Genomic DNA, 21159 nt, shown 5'->3' with positions numbered 1-21159 from the left:
GCGGTCGCTCACGCTTGTAATCCCAGCACTTTGGGAGGCCGAGGCAGGCGGATCACAAGGTCAAGAGATGGAGACCATCCTGGCCAACATGGTGAAACCCCGTCTCTACTAAAAATACAAAAATTAGCTGGGTGTGGTGATGCGCGCCTGTAGTCCCAGCTACTGGGGAGGCTGAGGCAGGAGAATCGCTTGAACCCAGGAGGTGGAGGTTGCAGTGAGCCAAGATTGTGCCACTGTATTCCAGCCTGGCGACAGAGCGAGACTCTGTCTCAAAAAAAAAAAAAAAAAAAAAAAGAAGAATGCCAGCAGTGTAATAAGTATAATAAGTATAATAATCCTTAATAATATCTGTTTTCAGGAAAACGCAGATTAAAAGCACAGTGAGATACCACTGCATATCCCCCAGATCAGCTGAAAATGAAAAGACTGACACACCGAATATTGGTGAAGATGTAGAGCAACTGCAATTTCTGAACATCGTTGGTGGGAATATAAAATGATACGACCATTTTGAAAAAAAAAAGTGTAGCAGTTTTTAAATAAAAGCACACATGTGCCTACCTATGACCCTGTAACCCCACCCCTAGATATTTACCCAAGATAAACAAAAATACACGTCTGTGCAGACCTGTACGTCGTGTTCATAGCAGCTTTATTTGTAAATTGCCAAAACCTGGAAGCAACCTAAATGTCCACCAACAGATGAATGGATAAACTGTAGCATATTTATACAAAGGTATACTACTTAGCAGTAAAAAGGAATGAACTTGCATGAATCTCAAAAACATTATGCAGAGTGAAAGAAACATCCCATAAACGAGTACATACTGTGCTATTCCATTTTATGAAATTGAAGAACAGACACATCTAATCTATGGTGGGAGAAAATTAGAAGAATGATTGTTTCTGGGAGTGGCAGTGGTGTACACATTTGTCAAAACCCAGCAGATCTTAGCATATCAATGTAGGCCAATTTTACATAAAAACTAAAATATTGAACTCTAGTTAATGGTATGCAGCTGAAGTATTTTTTTTTTTTGAGACGGAGTCTGGCTCTGTCACCCAGGCTGGAGTGCAGTGGTGCCATCTCGGCTCACTGCAAGCTCTGCCTCCCGAGTAGCTGGGACTACAGGCGCCCGCCACCACGCCCGGCTAATTTTTTTGTATCTTTAGTAGAGATGGGGTTTCAACGTGTTAGCCAGGATGGTCTTGTTCTTCTGACCTTGTGATCCACCCATCTCGGCCTCCCAAAGTGCTAGGATTAAAGGCATGAGCCACTGCGCCTGGCGCAGCTGAAATATTAAAGGGAATATCTGCAATTTACATTGAAAGGCATAAAGCAAGAAGATGAATTAATGGCTGGATGCATAGGTTGGTATGTACTAAAGCAAGTATAATAGAATGTTAATGGTAGGTGGTCCTCTACATCTTTACCAGTATTTGGTGTGGTCAGTCTTTTACTTTCAGCTGATCTGGTGGATGTGCAGTGGTATCTCACTGTGCTTTTAATCTGCATTTTCCTGAAAACAGATATTGTTGAGGATGATTACACTTATTGTACCTGTTACACTGCTGGTATTCTTAATTTGTGAAGTGTTGTTCAAATCTTTTGCCCATTTTGAAGTTGGGGTATTTGTCATTTTATTATTGAGTTGTAGAAGTTCTTTGTATATCTCAGTTACCAGTCCTTTGTCAGATATGTGTTTTGCAAATATTAACTCCCAGTGTGTGACTTGTCTAGGTGGTGAGTATGTGGATGTTCATGCTAAAATCCAGCCTTGTGGTAAAGTGTCAATATTTTTATAATGGGGGAAATAACTGTGGACAGTTTTTTCAAGTGCTATGGTATAATAAAGATCAGTGTAAATTGATGGAAATTGTATTTACGTAGCGTTTTTGGTAGCTCTTGTTGCATGGATGTGTCACGGTAGCCTGATAAAGGGCCGTCTGTGGTGGTGCCTGTGTCTGTTCGTTTTCCTTCCTTGTCTCCTTTCTTTTACTTAAATGTGCGTAATTTTCTCTCCTTCCTTGAACAAAATAGCTCAAATTATATAAAAAGTATAAAGTTAAGACTGAAGTGTTACTTTTGGTAACTTGCTGAATTATTTACTTCTTAGGTATTGGGGTACTCTAAGTACTAAAATTTAAAACAAAAATCACAGTCTGTATTCTCGTTTTCTGAAATCCCAGTGGTCTAATTTCTCTTCATTTATGCCCCTAGTGAAAATATTTTAAAAATCTAAATTTGTATGCACATCAAGTTTTCATTTCTCACACCTCGTATCATGCAGCCTGCTGCCATGGCCTTTACAAGTGTGTGTGGAATACGAGGCTCCCTGCTGGGCACACGGCCGGTCTCAGGGTTGCCATAAAATGTTCTACCTCGTGTTAAAAAGAAAAGATATAATTAGCAGCGTTTGCATTATTGAAAATATTCTCATTAATGTATATTCTGTAATTTTACTCTGTAATTGCTCAAAAGAGCCTCTCTAAGGCTCCAGTTGAAGGTGGGGTGGGGGACCAGGGGCGGGGGGTAGGTGCTAAATTTTCCTCCTTCTTAGGCGCCATTTTCCAAACCCTTCTGCCCAGGTCTTTTAAAACAGTTGGACCAGACCTGTGGGAGTTAGGAACATTTTCTTCTCACAGTATTTGAATTTTAGCCTTGATATCTCTAGGTCATGATTTTATTGAAAATTCTCACTGCTAACTAGTCCTTAAGATATTTTTCCTCATGTGATATTTTGTCATGAAGCCCCCTTTTAAGACTTCCAGTTACTTTAAGGGAAACTTGTAACTATGATTCTGAAACAATCACTTCTCATTGGAAAGCTGAGATGAAAATCCTCATATCTGCCAAGGTAGCAAATTTATCAATAACTGTTGGAGGATGACATAGGTAGAAATATAGGTCTATTTATTGATAACCTAGTTTTAAAATTAATAATTATATGGGAAGATAGTTTAAGAAATGGGGGGGAAATATGCTCATATAAGTGAAAATCATGCAAGTAATAACTAAGAAAAATAAGGAATTAATAGCTAATAATCATGAGAGTGACTGTTAAGACCGTATCAGGCCTGCTAAGGAGGACTTAGGTGTATTCTCTTTTCTTCCTCCCCCCACCCCTTCAAGGTAATAAGCCTGTGGTATCAGTGAGGTTACTGGGGAGATGCAGTGGTCCAGACGCAGCTTCTCAGAGCGGCAGCTGGGTGTGTGTCCAGGTCACTGGTGGCCAGAGGCTGCACTCCTAATAGCAGTACTGGAGCGAGAAACAAAAGTAACCAGGTTTCGCTGCTGACAGTCCTTCAGAGTCAATTTCTGAAGTCTCTTAAATGAAAAACATGCGTGCTTTGGTGTGGAATTAATTTTAAAATCATGGCAAACAACTTTTCAGATTCTTTGCAATTCAAAGGTGCTATAACTAGGGTTCACAGGTTTTATTTTAAAGGTAGTTTTCTCCTGTTCGTATTCCTGTTCCCACTCCTAAAGGATTCCAAAGCAGGAATCTAGGGTTTTCCCAGAAGTTAAAGTTCCCCTATTGTTCATAAAATGATTCTAGGTGGAAGACCTCTGTTCTTTCTCTTTAAGTAGGGGGGTTGGATTGGTTCTGTGAGTCTGTGATTTTAACCCAGATGTTATAAACACAAGATTAAGGACATCAATACATTTAAGATGGAGAATTAACAAAATAAGGATATGGTATCTAGAAGAAAATTTATTTTAGGGTGGATAATTTAATTGTACTAAGCAAGTCTGGTAAAGATGAGAATGATCAAAAGTAGAATTTTTTTGTTCTCCGAGTATCATGAAATTTCTTAAGCATGTCTGTGTTCTCACAGTGCTTTTTAATAAGCAAAGGGCATTTTGAAAGTATGAAATGCAGTTTGCATGGGTAATCCTTAGGAAAGAAATGAGATTTGAAAATGAAAATCTCTTTTCTGGTAGATCCTGAGATGGGGAAAGAAACTCTTCTAAAATTAAACATCCTTTGGCCGGGCGCGGTGGCTCATGCCTGTAATCCCAGCACTTTGGGAGGCCGAGGCGGGTGGATCACGAGGTCAGGAGATCGAGATCATTCTGGCTAACACGGTGAAACCCCGTCTCTACTAAAAATACAAAAGGGCATGGTGGCAGGCGCCTGTAGTCCCAGCTACTCAGGAGGCTGAGGCAGGAGAATGGCATGAACCCGGAAGGCGGAGCTTGCAGTGAGCCGAGATCGCGCCACTGCACTCCAGCCTGGGTGACAGAGTGAGACTCTGTCTCAAAATAAATAAATAAATAAATAAATAAATAAAAATTAAACATCTTTTGCATAATGAATGGACTCAGGTCATTGAAAAAAAGTTGCGGTTGTTTCCTTAGGGCCTTCCAGTTGAGGCTTGAATGCGAGGAGTCGTATCTCAGACACAACCTATGCAGTGCCTCAGTTTTTCATTGGAAGAAACTGTCCCTTGGATAGAGGGAGGTTGCTCTATACCTGATGGCTTGCAGGGGACAGAGCCTTCACTTCGTCTCCTGGAGCCTGTGCTGTCTCCCAGACAAGGGTGGATGGACTTCTCCCAGGTTCTGGAGACCCTGAGATGGGGACAACTGCCCAGGCTCACACGGTAGCCTGGTGAAAGAATGCTTGTACAGTACAGTGCTCCATGGGGACAAAGTCGTCGTGCCAGCCAATTGTTTCTTTCCCCTTTCCAGAGTGTGAGTGCCAGACAATGTTCTCGTGACACCTTTTTTTTTTTCATGACTATTTTTATTTTGGTCATCATTTTCTTTATATTTTATGGAAAGATATATTGACTGGAATCACATTAGAATCCAAATGCCACCTCAATGAAAAATTTAGAGGAAAAAATAGAATTGGGCATTCAAATTGTTAAATTCTATAGATTATCAGCTTTCAGTTATATGAGTAATACATGGATATATTTTCTGTTCATATATTTAAAAGTGAAATCTAAAGTTTACCCTAATCCCATCTGTCTTGTTTTGCCTGTGCCCTTCCTGTCTCTCATTCCCACCTCTATAATCACTGTCAGGAGATTGATCTGTCTTTTTCAAGTCTTTTTGATATGGTGTTAATATAGAAGGGGTCTTACTGTTTTTCTTTTTTTCTTTCTCTTTCTTTCTTACTTTCTTTCTCTTTCTCTTTCTCTCTCTCTGTCTCTTTTTTCCCTTCCCTTCCCTTTTCCCTTTCCTTTTCCCTTCCCGTTTCCCTTCCTTTTCCCCCTCCCTTTTCCCTTCCCTTTTTTCCTTTCTTTCCTATTGGAGTCTTGCTGTGTGGCCCAGGCTGGAATGCAGTGGTGTGATCTCGGCTCATTACAACCTCTGCCTCCCCATTCAAACGATTCTCCTGCCTCAGCCTCCAAGTAGCTGGGATTACAGGCGTGTGCCACCACACCTGGCAATAATTTTTGTATTTTTAGTAGAGATGGGGTTTCACCATGTTGGCCAGGCTGATCTCGATCTCCTGACCTCAAGAGATCCTCCCAACCGCAAGATATCCTTCCACCTTGGCCTCCAAAAGTATTGGGATTACAGGCGTGAGCCACCGCACCTGGTCGTCTTACTGTATGTTTCTATGTTGGGATAAAAGATTAAGTTGCTATAGTAAGAGACTTGACAGTAATTTGGCTTTAAAAGAAGGGCATGTAGTTCTACCTCATGTGATAGAACATAATAAGTAGTGTATGTAGGTCATTGGGCTGCGGTGTTCCATGCAGTCATTCAGAGACCCAGGCTGATGGGCTCTGCCATCTTTAACATGTGACTTTCTAGGTCAGTCATCTGGTCATTGCTTTTCTATACAGCAGATAAGACAAAGGAGTGGAAATAGAGGGGTGAAGATTTTCTCTTAAACATGTGAGGCTGGAGTGGTACACTTCATTGGCAAGAACCTGGTTCTAGCCTGCCTAGCTGAAAGGAGGGGAGTCAGGGAGATGCGCTTTGCAGCCAAAATTCTGTTGCCAAGAAGGGGAAAGTAGATTTGGTTGGATTTTGATCTGTCTTTGCTGCTGTGTTACTCTGTAATTCAGCCATGTACTCTGGAGGTTTAGCTATGTTATAGCCAATTGATCTATCTCATTCCTTTTTACTACTGTACATTATACCACAATAAGAGCATGCTACGCTTTGTTTAGCTGCTAGCTGTTTCCTTCCTAATGGATAGTTAGCTGATTTCTGTCGTTTTTCTCTGAGAACCAATGTTGCAATGCCCATTGAGGAACTCTGCCCCCCAGATATATGTACATGTGTGATGTTACTCTCTTATGGGAACTGGGTCATCAAGCATGTGTCTTTAGTCTGGATAGCTATTGTTAAACTGCCTACAAACTGAGCAGATCTATTAATATCAGTTTACACTTGGGCCTTTGGGGTTTGAGAGGACCTTTTTCTCTGCAACCATCTGTGGGCTGATTTTTGCATTTTACTTGTGATAACAAGGGAGGGTAACTGCCCCCTTTCCGTCATCCCCCAAAAGGGAAAAAATGAGCACTAGCATAAAAGTTCTTTGGAGAAATATTTATTATCGGATAGATTCAGTACAGCAGAACCCTTAAAAAAAAAAATAAAACTACTCAAGTTCTTGGCTTGGTTTTATAGCCGGCATCATCTACTACTAATTTATTTCTACTTAGTTACCCAATTTAGTATCAGTTTAAAATCTGTGGTTGAAGATGATAGTTAGAGATGAAACTGAATCATTTAAAGGAAATGAAAGTTACCTTTTGATTTAGCACCAGCTGACATGGAGCAAGATTGCTTTTGAGGACTTTATGATCGAAGGAATGTGATCCCTGTGTTTCCTCTGTGAATTTGCCCAGTCATGAAAATAGTCGTGTAAATGAAAGGGACTCCACCTTTCCTAGACTGGAGTGGGAGACGTATGCACTCGCAACAGCTTATATCTAGTCAGATACACGACTGTAAGTTTGAACTTGCAGAAATCCATCTCATTTTTACACCAGTCTTTTACCCCACATTGTACACCAACCTCACATAAAGTGTAATGACATCAAAGTCAAAGTGGCTGTTTCCCCTATTATAAGATAATATTCATAATCATGTCACATTTGTTGATGTTTCCTACCTAGTGTGTATCTTCAGTTTATGTCTTCAATTTCATTTTTAAAAAAATAATGAATTCCTCCAAGTCTTAAGTTATTGGTTTAATTCTCAGCATTTCTGCCCTTCCCCTTACCATTCCCTTCCCCCACCCCTACCCAGAAACATACATGTATTATTACTTTGTGCTACTAACCAAACTAATTTTGTCCAGATTGAAAGGTTATAAAATGTATACAATTCAGGCTCACAAAAGTAAGACAGCACATGTGAATTCAAGAAACTGTTAGTTATGAAGCTCTTTACCTTTCTGAAAGGAAAGTACTTTTAAGCTTCATTGAATGGATCTATGAAAAAAGTTGAGTATTATTTTACAATAATTTTGGACTTTCATGACTGGAAATTAAATACAGCAGTTTTAAAGGCATATTTTACTTGAACTTTTACAAGCTCAGGCCATGTTTTTATTAAAAAATCGGACTCAGCACCTTATATGGAGTACAACACCAGATGTGAGATATAAGAGAAATTGCTGGGGCCACCTGCTTACTGTGTATTAAAAACTTGTGTGGTAGCTGATGTCATATGAAGTATGTATGATAGGGAATAATTCTGAGTTATTAGACCATATCAGAATAGTAAGGGTCACTGGTGGTGGAATGTTCAGAATTTTCTATCACAGTTTACTATTCGTTTGGAACAACCAGGGTTGAAATGACGACCCTCTGCTTAAAAATAACAATAACCAAACGGTACAAAGACTGAAGAGGTTCTCTGGATATGTTTAGGAGAGGCAGGAGCTGGGGAGGAGAAAGCTGAAGAGGGTCTGCTCCCTAATCTGATGGCTTTGTGTGGGGCAAGCCACAGAGTTCTAATTTATAGATCTTTTCTCTTTTTTTTTGAAAAACATTTGTTTGTTTTTATGTCATTTTCTAACATTTTTCATCTTTTTCCATCTTTGCTTCTTTCCTGCTTCCATCTCCTTTCTCGGGGTCCCCAGGAACAGAGCTTCTGTTTCAAGATTTAACTGGAGTGGGAGACCCAGGAGTCCACAAACCTGCCTTGGAGCCATTCCTTTAAACTGGCGCGCATTCTGGGGCACGTGAGTGGGGCATGGTGGAGTTTTCAGACCCTCAGCCTCCACATGGACTCTTGCCTGAGATTGATCCACCTGAGCAGATGTCAGTGGTGGGGGTATCAGCCTGTTTTCTTCTCCCACCCACTGCCACGCACCCCACCCTGCCCCACCCCACGACTGACTTTTCTCACCCATCCATAATCTTGGTATGGATGGAGCCTGTCTGAGATGGAGCAGCCTCTAGGGTGGCAGACAGGGCAGCGTGAAATATTGGTGTCAGAAAGCAAAAGACAAGATTTTAAAAAACACTTTTTAACGATAGATGAGGCATGATTTTTGACAAATACGTTGGAAGGAGTTTAAAGAATTGAGTAACGTTGCTATAATAAAACTCCTTTATTTCCCTGTACTTAGGTATATGGACAAGGTTTCTCAGTGTTAACATCTATAAAAAATGGAAAGTAGAAATAGAATTGATGTTAACCTTGTCTTATTCTAGCCATAAGTAATATTCATCTATAGAAAGGATAAAAAGGCCCATTCATCTTTTTAAAAGATGGATTTCCAATGGATTTCAAGTTATACATAATATTTTTATTAAAATTTAAAACATTTGTATTTTGATCCATTCTGTACTATTGGTAATTGTAACTGAATCAATTCATAATATGAAAACTTAACACTTAGAGCTTAATGGTTACAGGAAATAAAAACTACAATTTTTTAATGTGTATTTTTGTTGTAGATAAAACAGAGAAGTAAGACTTTTAAGCAGGATTAGGATGAAATTGGGGTGAAGTAGAATTTTCTTGAAGGAGGAAAGGGAATGCAAATTTTTGACTAAAGGAAGCGTTTGTTCATGTACTTTTTTTTTTTTTTTTTTTGAGACATAGTCTTTGTTGCCCAGGCTGGAGTGCAGTGGCACAACCTCGGCTCACTGCAGCCTCCATCTCCCAGGTTCAAGTGATTCTCCTGCCTCGGCCTCCCAAGTAACTGGGATTACAGGCGCATGCTGCCATGCCCAGCTAATTTTTGTATTTTTAGTAGAGACAAGGTTTCACCATGTTGGCCAGGCTGGTCTCAAACTCCTGACCTCAAGTGATCCGCCCACCTCAGCCTCCCAAAGTGCTGGAATTACAGGCATGAGCTACGAAACCCGGCCTGTTCATGCACTTTAGATGATGGTGGATAACACATTCTATGATAATTTGATTCCTTTGAACACGCTTACAAGAGTGATATAATAGTTTCATTTTAATGTCAATATCGATCCCAAACCAGAAATTGCATCCTTTGCAACTGTCCTAGCTTAGACGGAAAACTTTTATGTGAACTTAAAAATATGCAGGGCTTTCATAGTTTTTTTGTAATTATACTAGGGGACATTTAAGCCAAAGGTTTGAAGCCCAGTGCTTTGTGGCACATATTTGAGTTTCACACCACAGCATCAGAGCATTTCTTAACCTTGTGGTAGGTGGTTGAGATGAATTGTTGGGTCTTGAGCAGCGGAACTTTGCCAAGAAGAAATGATACAAAGAGAATCTTGAACAAATTTAGGCGTTTTGCAGTAATTTTCAGTTTTCATTACTATACTGAAAAGATCTATCTGTATGATATCCAGAGATACGGTTGCTGCAGTGAGCTCTTTAAGTGCAAATCTAATCATGTTCCTTCCTTTCTCAAAAACTCACAGGCTTTGCGTTTCCAAACCTTCAAAATCCCAACCCTGAGCACGGCAGGGAAGACTGACAAGCACTGGCCCCAACCTCTCTTTCCAGCCTTGACCCTTTCCGTGACCCCGCCTGTGACCCTCATACTTTCTGTTTTAGTTTCACTAAACACCTGCTATTTCCTGAAACTGGATCTTTGAATGTGCTGTTCCCACCCCTGATTATTCCCCACCCCCACATTTTCCATCTGATTCCTTCTCAGTGGATCGGCGTTGGTCAGTTCTGTCTCCTCTGCAAGCCTTGCCGATGTCTCCAGGTGGAATCTCCCTGTTTAGAGCTTTTATGGTGCTATTTCTAAATCTCTGTGCATCATCCTGTGCGACTGTTTTTATGTTTCTTCACTGACTGCACCCAGAAAGCAGGATTACTGTTTTACTTGTTCCATGTCAGGCCTGGGAGAATAATGTGCACTCATATTTATGACTGAACATACATTTCTGTCTCTTGGGACTTGGGGAATTTGTAGCAATTAAGAAATGGTGAAGCCAGGCTCAGTGGCACGATGTAGTCCCAGCTATTCGGGAAGCTGAAGTGGGAGGATTGCTTGAGGCCTGAGCAACATAATGAGACCCCGTCGCTTTAAAAAAAAAAAAAAGAAAGAAAGAGAAATGACAAGTGTTGAATTAGGGGCATAACATGGCTTGGTGGAAAGAATAATCCAGAGACTTTGGGACTTCGGAGCTCACTTCTGCCATTGCTGAATTCCTTCCTTTTGGTGAGTCTCCAGGCCTTTCCTCTTCCTTCCCCTTCCAGGTCCGAGAGATGTGATGTAGGCTCTATAAGGCTCATCAGCCATGCGAGAGCAGTGATGGTGGCCCAGGCTCCAACTGTAGGAGCTGAAAGACAGGCGACCACACCACATTACAGGAGGGTGAGAGGAACGGATGCGGAGAGGTTCTGAACTCGTAGGTCAAAATGCGAAATTCGAAAGAATACCCAAAAAATCTAAGAAAATTTTGTAAAAGAAAACAGATTTATTATTAAGCACATGAAAAGATGCCCAACATCAGTAGCCATCAGGGAGATGCCAATCAAAACCACAATGAGATACCACCTCACACCCGGGGCTGTCAGAAAAAAGGCAGTAACAAGTGTTGACAAGGATGTGGAGACACTGGAACTCTTCCACACTGTTGGTGGGAATGTAAAATGGGGCAGCTGCTTTGGAAAACAGGCAGCGCCTTGCAAGGTTAAACACAGAGTTAACCATGTGATACAGCAACTCTGCTCCTAGACACCTACCCAAGAGAGATGAAAACAGAGGTCCACACCAAAACTTGCATGTGGATATTTATGGCATCACGCTTCATGATAGCCAAAAGGTGGGAACAACCTAAATGTCCATCAGTGGATGAATGGATAAATAAAATGCCTATTCATATGATGGAATGTTATTCAGCCATAAAAAGGAATGCCGTACTGATGCAGGCTGCACCATGGATGAATCTTGAAAACATTATGCTAAAATGAAAGAAGTCAGACACAGAAAATTTCATTTATAGGAAATGCCTAGGATCGGCAAATCCATGGAGATAGTAAGTATAATAGATTAGTGGTTGCCAGGAGATTGGTTAAGGCGGGTGGAGGAGAGAGGAATGGGGAGTGGCTGCTAATGTGTGAGGGATTTCTTTTGGCGGTGATGAATCTGGAATTAGATAGTGGTAATGGTTGTACAACTTTGTGAAAGTATCAAGACTGTTGAGTCTTATACTTTGAAAGGGTGGATTTATGGTATTTGAATTATGTCTCAGTAAAGCTGTTATTTTTAAAAAGGCAGGTGGTACAGAAATTCTAAAGCTTATGTCAGAAGTGATATAAGAGGGAGGTACTCTTTTAAAAGAAAGTGTAAGCAAACGAACACAGGAACAGAAAACCAAATACTGTGTGTTCTCACTTATAAGTGGGAGCTAAATAATGAGAACCAGTGAGCACAAAGAGGGGAACGACGGGCCCTGGGGCCTACCGGAGGGTAGAGGGTGAAAGGAGGGAGAGGAAAAAATCTATTGGGTACTAGGCTTAGTACCTGGGTGACAAGATGGTCTGTACACCAAACCTCTGTGACACGAGTTTGCCTATATTAACAAACCTGCACATGTACCCCTGAACCTAAAAGAAAAGTTTAAAAAGAAAAAAGAAAGTATAACAAACATCTCTTGGTGAAAGAGTATTTCCATATCTGGAAGCACCTGAGAGCTTGACGGACCATATAGCTAACCACTCACAGGGACGTTACCTGGGCAAAGGGCAGAGTCTCTTGTGGTAGGGGAGGAAGGGGAGGGCTGTGGAGATTGTAGGGTCCAGAATTTTCTCGTGGTTGCCTTCATTTGGGCTGTAGAGACACTGCCTGTGCTAAAAGGTAGGTTATATATGCTCTGTAATGAGAAGAACCACATTTCATTCCACTTGGTCATATCCTGTCTCCCAGCCCTTAGCACAGAACCTGGTCAGCATTCCATAAATGTCTGTTGAAATAAAATGAAGTAATTTTTCTGTCAACATAACCACCATTGGGAGAGGTGAAAAATTGAGAAAATGAATAGAATGTGTTTAACTTATTTTCACACTCATTTTATTGAAGCTCTCTGTAAAAATAAACCCAGGTGGACGGTAATTGATTGAGTGATAATTTCTAAGTAGCAAAGTGTTAAAGTAGATAAGTGCCTCCTACTGTGGAGAAACTGCCTGGCCAAAATCTGAACCGCTGAGGCGTTTATTTTAACACTGGGAAACATTTATTACCCTAAACTTGTTTCCATTCATACACAGCATCTATCATACCAGATGTGCCGTGTCTAAACTAGACGTGGTTTAGAAAATGCAGCAATCCCTCTCTATCAGGTGAATTTCTAAGAGAAATAATTTTTCCTTTTTATTTATTGCTTTTTTCTTCAGCCTCTCCTCCTTCCAAAATAAAACGAAAGTTGCAATTTAGCCTAATTCATTTGACTTACACAAAAATTAATATTAAATTACGGTGCATTTCAATTAAAAGTAATTAAAATTTGAACATCTCCAAATAAAACTTGAACTTGGGAACTTATTAACAATAAAACATCAGCAGCTTTCTCTGCACGTTGATCTGACCAGTCCTGGCCACTTTTAGTGGCCAGTTTAGGGAATTAGCCTGACTTCCTGGAGGGTGTGGCTTCCTGGAGGGGTGTGGCTTCCTGTAGGGGTGTGGCTTCCTGTAGGGGGCATGGCTTTGGAGTCTGATCACCCTGGCTTGAGTCCTGCCCCACCACTAACTAGTTGGCTGACCTTGGGGGAGATTATGTGACCTCTCTCTGCTTAGTTTCCTCATTTGAAAAAAAGGAATAGTAATGCCTACTCAGAATAAGGATGAAATCAAACACTATATTAGACACAACAGAGCAGGTGCTCAATTAAAAGTAACCCTCCCACTGCAAAATGTACTATATATAGGGTGCGTGTGTGCACACAGGCAGGGAACCCGAGCATTCTCGTCCAGCTAATTCTCACCTAGAGCCTGCTGTAGAGTGGACTCTGCCTGAATATTGATTGAGTAAATATGCGACCTGCAAGGAACAATTTCAGCATGGGGTCAGGGCCAGTGTGTCCTTAGGCAGCCAGGAGCCTCCAGTGGTGTAATTGATTATTGCGAGACCGTCTTCTTCCCCATCTCCTTGTCACTGTGCCTGAACGCCCGCCTGAGCAGCATTGCTGCTGAAGGCTTCCCCACAAACATGTCTGGGAATGGTGGTTTGTGAAGCCCACCTTGGGACCAATTCTATCCCTTGTGGAAATCCTACAATTTTATTTTAAACAAAATTCAAAAGGTTGAGGGATACTCCTGGGTTTGGAGTTGGATGCCCTTTCACCACAAGACAACATGTATGAAAGTCACTGCTCTGCACAGCAAGGCCACGCCAGCTGTGGTTTTGAGACAGACTTTTGAAACTAAAAGATGAAAATCTTCCATCTTCCTGCCTCTGCAAAACTCAGTCCACTTACGCAAAAGAACAAGACTACAGTTGTCCTGCTCCCCTCTCCGCTTGTGGACCCTGTGGAGGTCCCGGTGGAGTTTGCAGAGTGGGAGAGCTGAGGGCGCAAGGCCAGACTCAGAACAATGGATTCTTCAGCTTAGAAACCACTTGTGAGAAGCCAGGGAGGTTCTAGGAGAACCAAGTCAGGAAAGGAAGAATGCCAGGACAAAAGATAAAAAACTCCAAGCTGGCTAGGCACGGTGGCTCATGCCGGTAATCCCAGCACTTTGGGAGGCCAAGGGGGGCAGATCACGAGGTCAGGAGTTTGAGACCAGCCTGACCAACATGGTGAAACCCTGTCCCTGCTAAAAATACAACAGTTAACTGGGCTTGGTGGCACACGCCTGTAATCCCAGCTACTCAGGAGGCTGAGGCAGCAGAATCGCTTGAACTCGAGAGGTGGAGGTTACACTGAGCCAAGATCGCGCCACTGTACTCCAGCCTGGGTGACAGAGTGAGACTCCATCTCAAAACAAAACAAAAAACAAAAACTCCAAGCCAAACATTGGGTGACTTAGGGGCCTCAGAAGAGGTGTAGCCTGTAGATGACAAACCTGGTAGGAAGTCCTGCCCCAGTGGTTCCCAACCTGTTGCAGATGTCCCAAGTCTGGGGAGGGGACGATGCACGAGGAGCATTTGGGAACAGGCTCACTCTGCAAATTTGGGTCATTTAGCCTCTGGTACGTTGTGCATGGGCTTCCTCTTCGCCTGAAAGGCTCTTGCCCCGCACAGCTGCATGGCCTGCTCCCTGTCTCCTGCAGATATAGACATCTGCAGAGGTCCTCATGGCAGGGCGGACTCCCTCCCAGCCTGACAACAGCAGCCACCACCTTACTGCAGGCACCCTCCATCCACGCTTCTTCAAGGCCTCCTCTGCCCTTGATGTATTGCGTTCTTTAACATCTGTCTCCCTCTCTATCACTTAAACCTTACAAAGTCAGGAACTTTGCTCATTGCTGTATCCCTGGAACTTGGATGACAGAGAGGCACAGTAAATATTTGTTGAGTGAGTGGATACATTTCATAAACATTCAGTGCTGTTTCAATCGTTTCCCCCCAATCTTCTGTTTTCTGTAAGACATTGATCTTTCCAACCTCAGTTTTATCAGTCGTGGCATCTCTTGGAAACAAGGCTTGGTGGTGAGGACAGAGTCCCACCCTGAAATTTCAAGTAATGTTTAGCTAGCAACTCATTGTGGAATTATCTGTCTTTTAGAGATGTATCAAAAAGGACTCCAGATAAATGAGTGAATTAAATATTAAAATATGAATGAGGAGGAGAGGATAAAGTGGATATTTAGTCATGTTCTTGATGAGATAAGATTTCTTAAGTTTAAGGGCAGTGAAAGATGTTTTATGAAATCTTGATGACTTTAAACATCTAATGAAAATGTTTAAAATATAATAAAAAATAAACAAGATCCTGGCCAGGCGCAGTGGCTCACACCTGTAATCCCAGCACTTTGGGAGGCTGAGGCGGGTGGATCATTAGGTCAGGAGTTCAAGACCAGCCTGGCCAATATGGTGAAACCTTGTTTCTATTAAAAATACAAAAATTAGCCGGATGTGGTGCCGCACATCTGTAGTCCCAGCTACTGGGGAGGCTGAGGCAGGAGAATCACTTGAACCTGGGAGGCAGAGGTTGCAGTGAGCCGAGATTGTACCACCGCACTTCAGCCTGGGTGACAGAGTGAGACTCCATCTCAAAAAACAAAAAAACAAGATCCTAAATTAAATGATGGCCAGCTAAAAACTGGGCTTTTATGGAGAAAACAGGATCACTCTGCTTTAATGAGGGGAGCTTGGATGAAGCCACCAGAACTTGGGCCACTGAGATGCCATCCTAGGAGTGGGAGCTCTGAGCAGGAGCCCCAGCGAGGGCCCTGGAGGTTTGGGGTGGGTGAACAAAGGAGGGCCGATGTGGGGACATTGGCATGACAGCTCATCTTCTTACCAAGCCTTGCTAAGACCGCTGGTATCATTAGTAACCTAGCTGGACTTCCTCAGGTAGTACACAAATGAAAGAGCAAACAGCATGAATTCTTGTGAACCTCTTCAGAATAGGACTAGTGATGAGAGGCTAGCAAGGAGACGGAGGTTCTCTGTATCTCTCCTACCCCACTCCTGCCTTCTGCCATTCCACCTACAGCTTTGGAATAGGATCGAACAAACAGAAAGGTTAAAGAAAGGGAAGAAGAAAGGATCTTGAAGGTTTGTTGAAGTTCTCCTTTGGGAATATCGCTGAAGCAACTGACCTAGAACTGGAATACCTGGTGTGGCTTGGGTTTTGAAACGGCAGTGTTGAACAAGAGATAAGCAATCCTGATACGGGTTTTCAAACAGACCTGCATATTAGAGAAGACTTTTAAAAATGTTGTTTGACCTATTTTGGTAGAGGCATTTATTGCTTTGCACGGAGCCATGTAAACTGAAACTTGCACGTATCAGAACAGTGTCCTCACTTTACACTGTTTGCAATGAACATGCGTGACTTTCAGTTAATGTGGGACCATGCAAAGTGAGAACTGCCTGCATTAGCAAATTACTAATTTAAGGTAATCAGAGTAAGATGCTGCCTGGGGAAATTACCTTGTATGTATGTCTATGTGTGTGTGTGTGTGTGTGTGTGGTTTTACGTGCTAGTAAATCTTAGTTCCTTTGCGCTGGTTTTCTGATTTCAGAATACATTAGCTGTTTCATGCACTGGCTCATACCCCCCTCATAACTCGAGGTGAGGGAACATGATCCCTAGATGTGGTTTTCTCTTAACTAGGTGATTATTGGTGGTGGGTGCTATTTGGGCATTCATTTTTTTTCCTTCCTTCTATTTTTCTTTTTGTTGCTGGGGGGACTGCGTTACCTTACCTGATGATATACTTTCTAGAACAGTTTATGTTTTTATGCTTTCTTAGTGTGTTAATTGGGTCTGGAGGGTTTCAAAGGACTACTATTGGCGGTGGTATGTGTTATTTATGTCTTTTCGACCCATAGAAGCCGTGGTATTTATTTGCAATCTGAGATAGATTCTATTTTGGAAAGTCTCACCTATGTTCATTGCCATTTGCATGTCCTTTAAAATGAAAGCCTTCCGCAGTCTAAATACCAGAGGTGTTCTGATACTTCATAGCTGTTTTAACACTGTAGGGGTCCCACCTAGATGTTCTGGCCTACCTTTTTCCCCTCCAGATCTTTTCCATGTGAGCAAGTCTGGAGTAGTGCTTTTCAACCAAATTTGACCCATACTTTAAAAAAGCTTTTTGAAATATAAACCACATCCCATACAATTCAACCACTTAAAGCATACAATTAATTCAGTGGTTTTTAAAATTATATTCTCACTTGTACGATCATCACCACACTCAAATTTAGAACTTTAAAAAATCACCCCAAAAAGAAACCCTATACCCATTAGCAGTCACTCCCCTTCCCCCTGCCCCCCGCCCACCAGCCCTGGGTGTCACCATCTACTTTCTGTTTCTATGCATTTGCCTGTTCTGGACATTTCATAGCAATGGAATCATATAACATGCGGCCTTTCACCTCTGGCTTCTTTGACCTAGCATAGTATTTTCAAGATTCACCCATGTTGTAGCATGTCCATATCTCTTTTTATAACAAATATTTTGGGCCAAGTGTGTGAGCTCACACCTGTAATCCCAGCACTTTGGGAAGCCAAGGAGGGCAGATCGCTTGAGCTCAAGAGTTTGAGAACAGCCTGGGAAACAGAAAAACCTCGTCTCTACAAAAAAAGACAAAAATTAGCCAGGTGTGATGGCATGCACCTGCGGTCTCAGCTACTTGGGAGACTGAGATGGGAGGATCACCTGAGCCTTGGAGGCAGAGGTTGCAGTGAGCCATGATTGTGCCACTGTACTCCAGCCTGGACAAGAGAGTGAGATCCTGTCTACAAACAAACAAACATTTTGTACTGCCACCTTTAAACTCTTTTTTTTTTTTTTTTTTTTTTTTTTAAGACAGAGTCTTGCTCTGTTGCCCAGGCTGGAGTGCAGTGGTGTGATCTTGGCTCACTGCAACCTCTGCCTCCCTGGTTCAAGCAGTTCCCCTGCCACAGGCTCCCGAGTAGCTGGGATTACAGACACACATCATCATGCCCAGCTAATTTTTTTTTTTTTTTGTATTTTTAGTAGAGACAGGGTTTTCACTGTGTTGACCAGACTGGTCTCGAACTCCTGACCTCAGGCAATCCACCCGCTTTGGCCTCCCAAAGTGCTGGGATTACAGGCGTAAGCCACCATGCCCGGCCAACCTCTTGAAGTTGGATTTATACGTTATATAAACTATCTATGCAGATAATTCTAAAAACCAATATAGAAATAAAAAGTTAAAGAAAATAATATGCATCTGAATATGTGCTCATATCTGACTGTTCAAGAAGATGTAATGAAACAGACACGTGCACCTATACAAAAAAAAATCATGAATATGATGGCTGCAAGGTCTTGGGCAGCCTAGACACCATGAATAGTATAGCCTGAGATGACCTGGTCTCAGAGTGGGAAACCGCTTGTGCTTGTATGGACTTTACCCAGCTCCCCCTTGATTTACATGGTGGTCCTGTCTTTGGAATATTTAGAGTTTAATACCGCTGTGCAGAAAGTACTTTCTGTTTACCTGCAAAAATAGAATCAGATTCTCAAGTCAGATCATTGTGAACAAGTATTTCATCTAAATGTGTATCCAGTGGAATATTAAAAATTTGCTTTAATAGTGGGAGAATTTTGTTGTCCAGGGCTGACCTTGTGTGTTGCAAGACATCGTGAGTCCTTGGCCCCTCTGAGCACTACATTCTAGTCGTTATGACAACCAGAAAAATAGAGTTCTGAAATGTCCCCTAGGGGGCAGTCCTGCACCCACAGAGGACCTTGCTATGGGGTCCTTGTAACCTCTGCTTCCTCAGTGCACTCAGTACTTAACTTTTCCCCACCTTGAACTGCTCAAATTATTAGTCCTACTCTCATAAACAGGAGGAAAACCAGCGCCTAAGAAGTCACTCCCCCTGCAGAGCTCCAAGGATCTGTACAGTCTGCACTTTCTTTTGATGCTTGTCTTACTGTTCCTGTTAAAATGAGCTTTTTAAGTGAGCATCGCTCTAAGCGTCCTTCCCCATGCCCCGGATGTGTCTGTCTCTGGTGGGAACCCCGGGAGCTTTTGTTCTTGTGGTAGAGTAATAGGGTGCCATTATAGCAGTGGTTCTTCAATGTTCTTAGTTGTGTACCCCTAAAATAATTTTGAAAATCTGTAAGTCCCCTTACATGTGTTTAAGCTGACATCTAACAGTTTTCATCAAAAGTTTAATTGTAGGATGTGATTTTTAACATATGACAGATATTGACATTCAAAAAGAGTCTCATGTCTTTCTAAAATTTATCCAATGAATTTAAATGCCATACCTATTTGATGCCTGCCATTATCCATTAAAAGTTATATGAAACTCTTTTTTAGTAGTCAGAATTTTACATTGTTATTTTATCTTTTTGAACTCATATTTCCATTCTTCCCCACAGAACGATACACTAATATAACCCATTTTTATGCTTGAAAAGTCTTTTATTAATCACTCCAGGATGCTTTTCTACAACAAAAACAAATGTTAATTCCATTTGGATGGAATTAATTTTTAAAAACAGCATTGCCACTCAGTTTTTTTGAAATGTTTACAAGTTATATGCCAAAAATTATATTGCACTCTTATCAGTAATTATTTTTATTGACTTAATAACTCAGGTCCTCCTTCAGTTTTGTTGAAAGCGAAGAACTGGAACCCACCTGATTTATGAAAGAATCTGTTACTGGTTATTAGAGTTATTCACTTTATTAATACCTGAAGGATAGTTAAGAGACTTTACTGTGACTTGCCAAATTGTTATCATTATACCTGTTAGTGCTTTAGTTAAAGACATTTAGTTTAATCTGCTGTACTTAAAACTATTTGAGAAAATTGAAATGGTTAATTTTAATACTACCTCATCAATATAATAACATACTTAAAAAAATACTTGTATTTTATCCCATGTTTTAAACATACTGTTATAAAAACCTTGATCTGCGGATTTTTTGCTGTCATCAGAATTTTGTATGACCTGTCTGTTGCCCCATGGAGGTTTTTATGCTTCCAGAATACATCCTTCCATAGTTACACCCAGGGAGGGTGAGCGCTATCCCTTTCTTTGTCACATGGGAGAAAGGCAGTTGTTTAACGAGAGGTTTAAAGATAGAGCTTTGTGTGCCTGAACTCAAAGCTCGCTCTGAAATAACTTGTTTTAGGAAAGCACATATGGGAGAGTGAGGCTCTGTGGATTTTTTTGCCCTTAAGACCATTTGCACCTCTGTGCCCTCTTGGGAAGGTGTTTTGCTGCAGTTTGAAGGTGGCTCTATTTTAGGACATTTTCAATCCTATTCATCATGAGAATCTCGAGGTGATAGTGTGCACTGAGTCATAGGAAGCCAAAACCCATGAAAAAAGTTATGCTTGCATTGAAAGATAGAGAATTTGTGTTTTTTCTTTTGCTTTCCCTCCTTCCCTTTCTTCTGTGCTGCTGTGTTCCAGAAATTACTGGAGGCAATTTATAAATCTGTCAGGTCTTGAATTAAAATTGGGAGGGGCAAAAGGAGAAGCCGCACCAGAGATGTGCACTGGCAGGGATGAGGAAGCGATGTCCTCAGCGGGGTCCTGTGTCTGAGGGATGGTTTCATGCAGGTTGCGTCTTTGCAGAAGGTACCTATTGTGCACCAGGACTTGGGATGGGGTCCTCAAGGTCTTAGAATATGGCTTAATGATCAGACTTTAGAGGCAGATGTACCAAGGATCTGGTCCTCTGATCCTTCTGGTACCGCTCTGAGAAGTGTGCTGGGCTCTGTGCTGGCCATGAAGTGTGAATGTGTTTTGGAGAAAGAGCTCTGTTCCCTTACTGCTTTCATTTGGCATAGGAATTGTGAGAGCCCCTTGTCAGTGGGGCAGCAGCTGGCCTGGCACCAGGCAGCAGGACCTGGGGTGTTCGCTGCTGACCAGAATTGTCTGGGAAATCCAGCTGCCCTGTGCATGGACTTGAGGGCCCCTGGGAAGCTGGGGATGGTCCTCTCTGCCAGGAGAGAAAGCCTCTGGTCTCCCCGTGTCGGATAACCCAGAGGGGCTCCCCAGTAATGTTCAGGTAATCCAGTTTATCTCATCAGTTAGGAATTTGTCTTCAGATTGACTAACAGCTGATGTAAAGAAGTCAACAAGTCACAGATTAAACTTAGAGAGACACTTAGAAAAAAGTAGAT

General features: G+C 41.8%; 1 protein-coding gene across 11 annotated transcripts in view; it reads left to right on the top strand.

Annotated features, from left to right (window-relative positions):
* The window catches only part of HLCS (holocarboxylase synthetase), a 241658-nt gene that overhangs the window by 116774 nt on the left and 103725 nt on the right, over nt 1-21159 (top strand). The window lies entirely within an intron of this gene.

The sequence above is a fragment of the Pongo abelii genome, chromosome 22 (genome assembly GCF_028885655.2).
Source record: "Pongo abelii isolate AG06213 chromosome 22, NHGRI_mPonAbe1-v2.0_pri, whole genome shotgun sequence".
In the NCBI taxonomy this organism is placed as follows: domain Eukaryota; kingdom Metazoa; phylum Chordata; class Mammalia; order Primates; family Hominidae; genus Pongo; species Pongo abelii.
The sequence above is the reverse complement of the archived record's forward strand: the minus strand, read 5'-3'. Positions and strand labels throughout refer to the sequence as shown.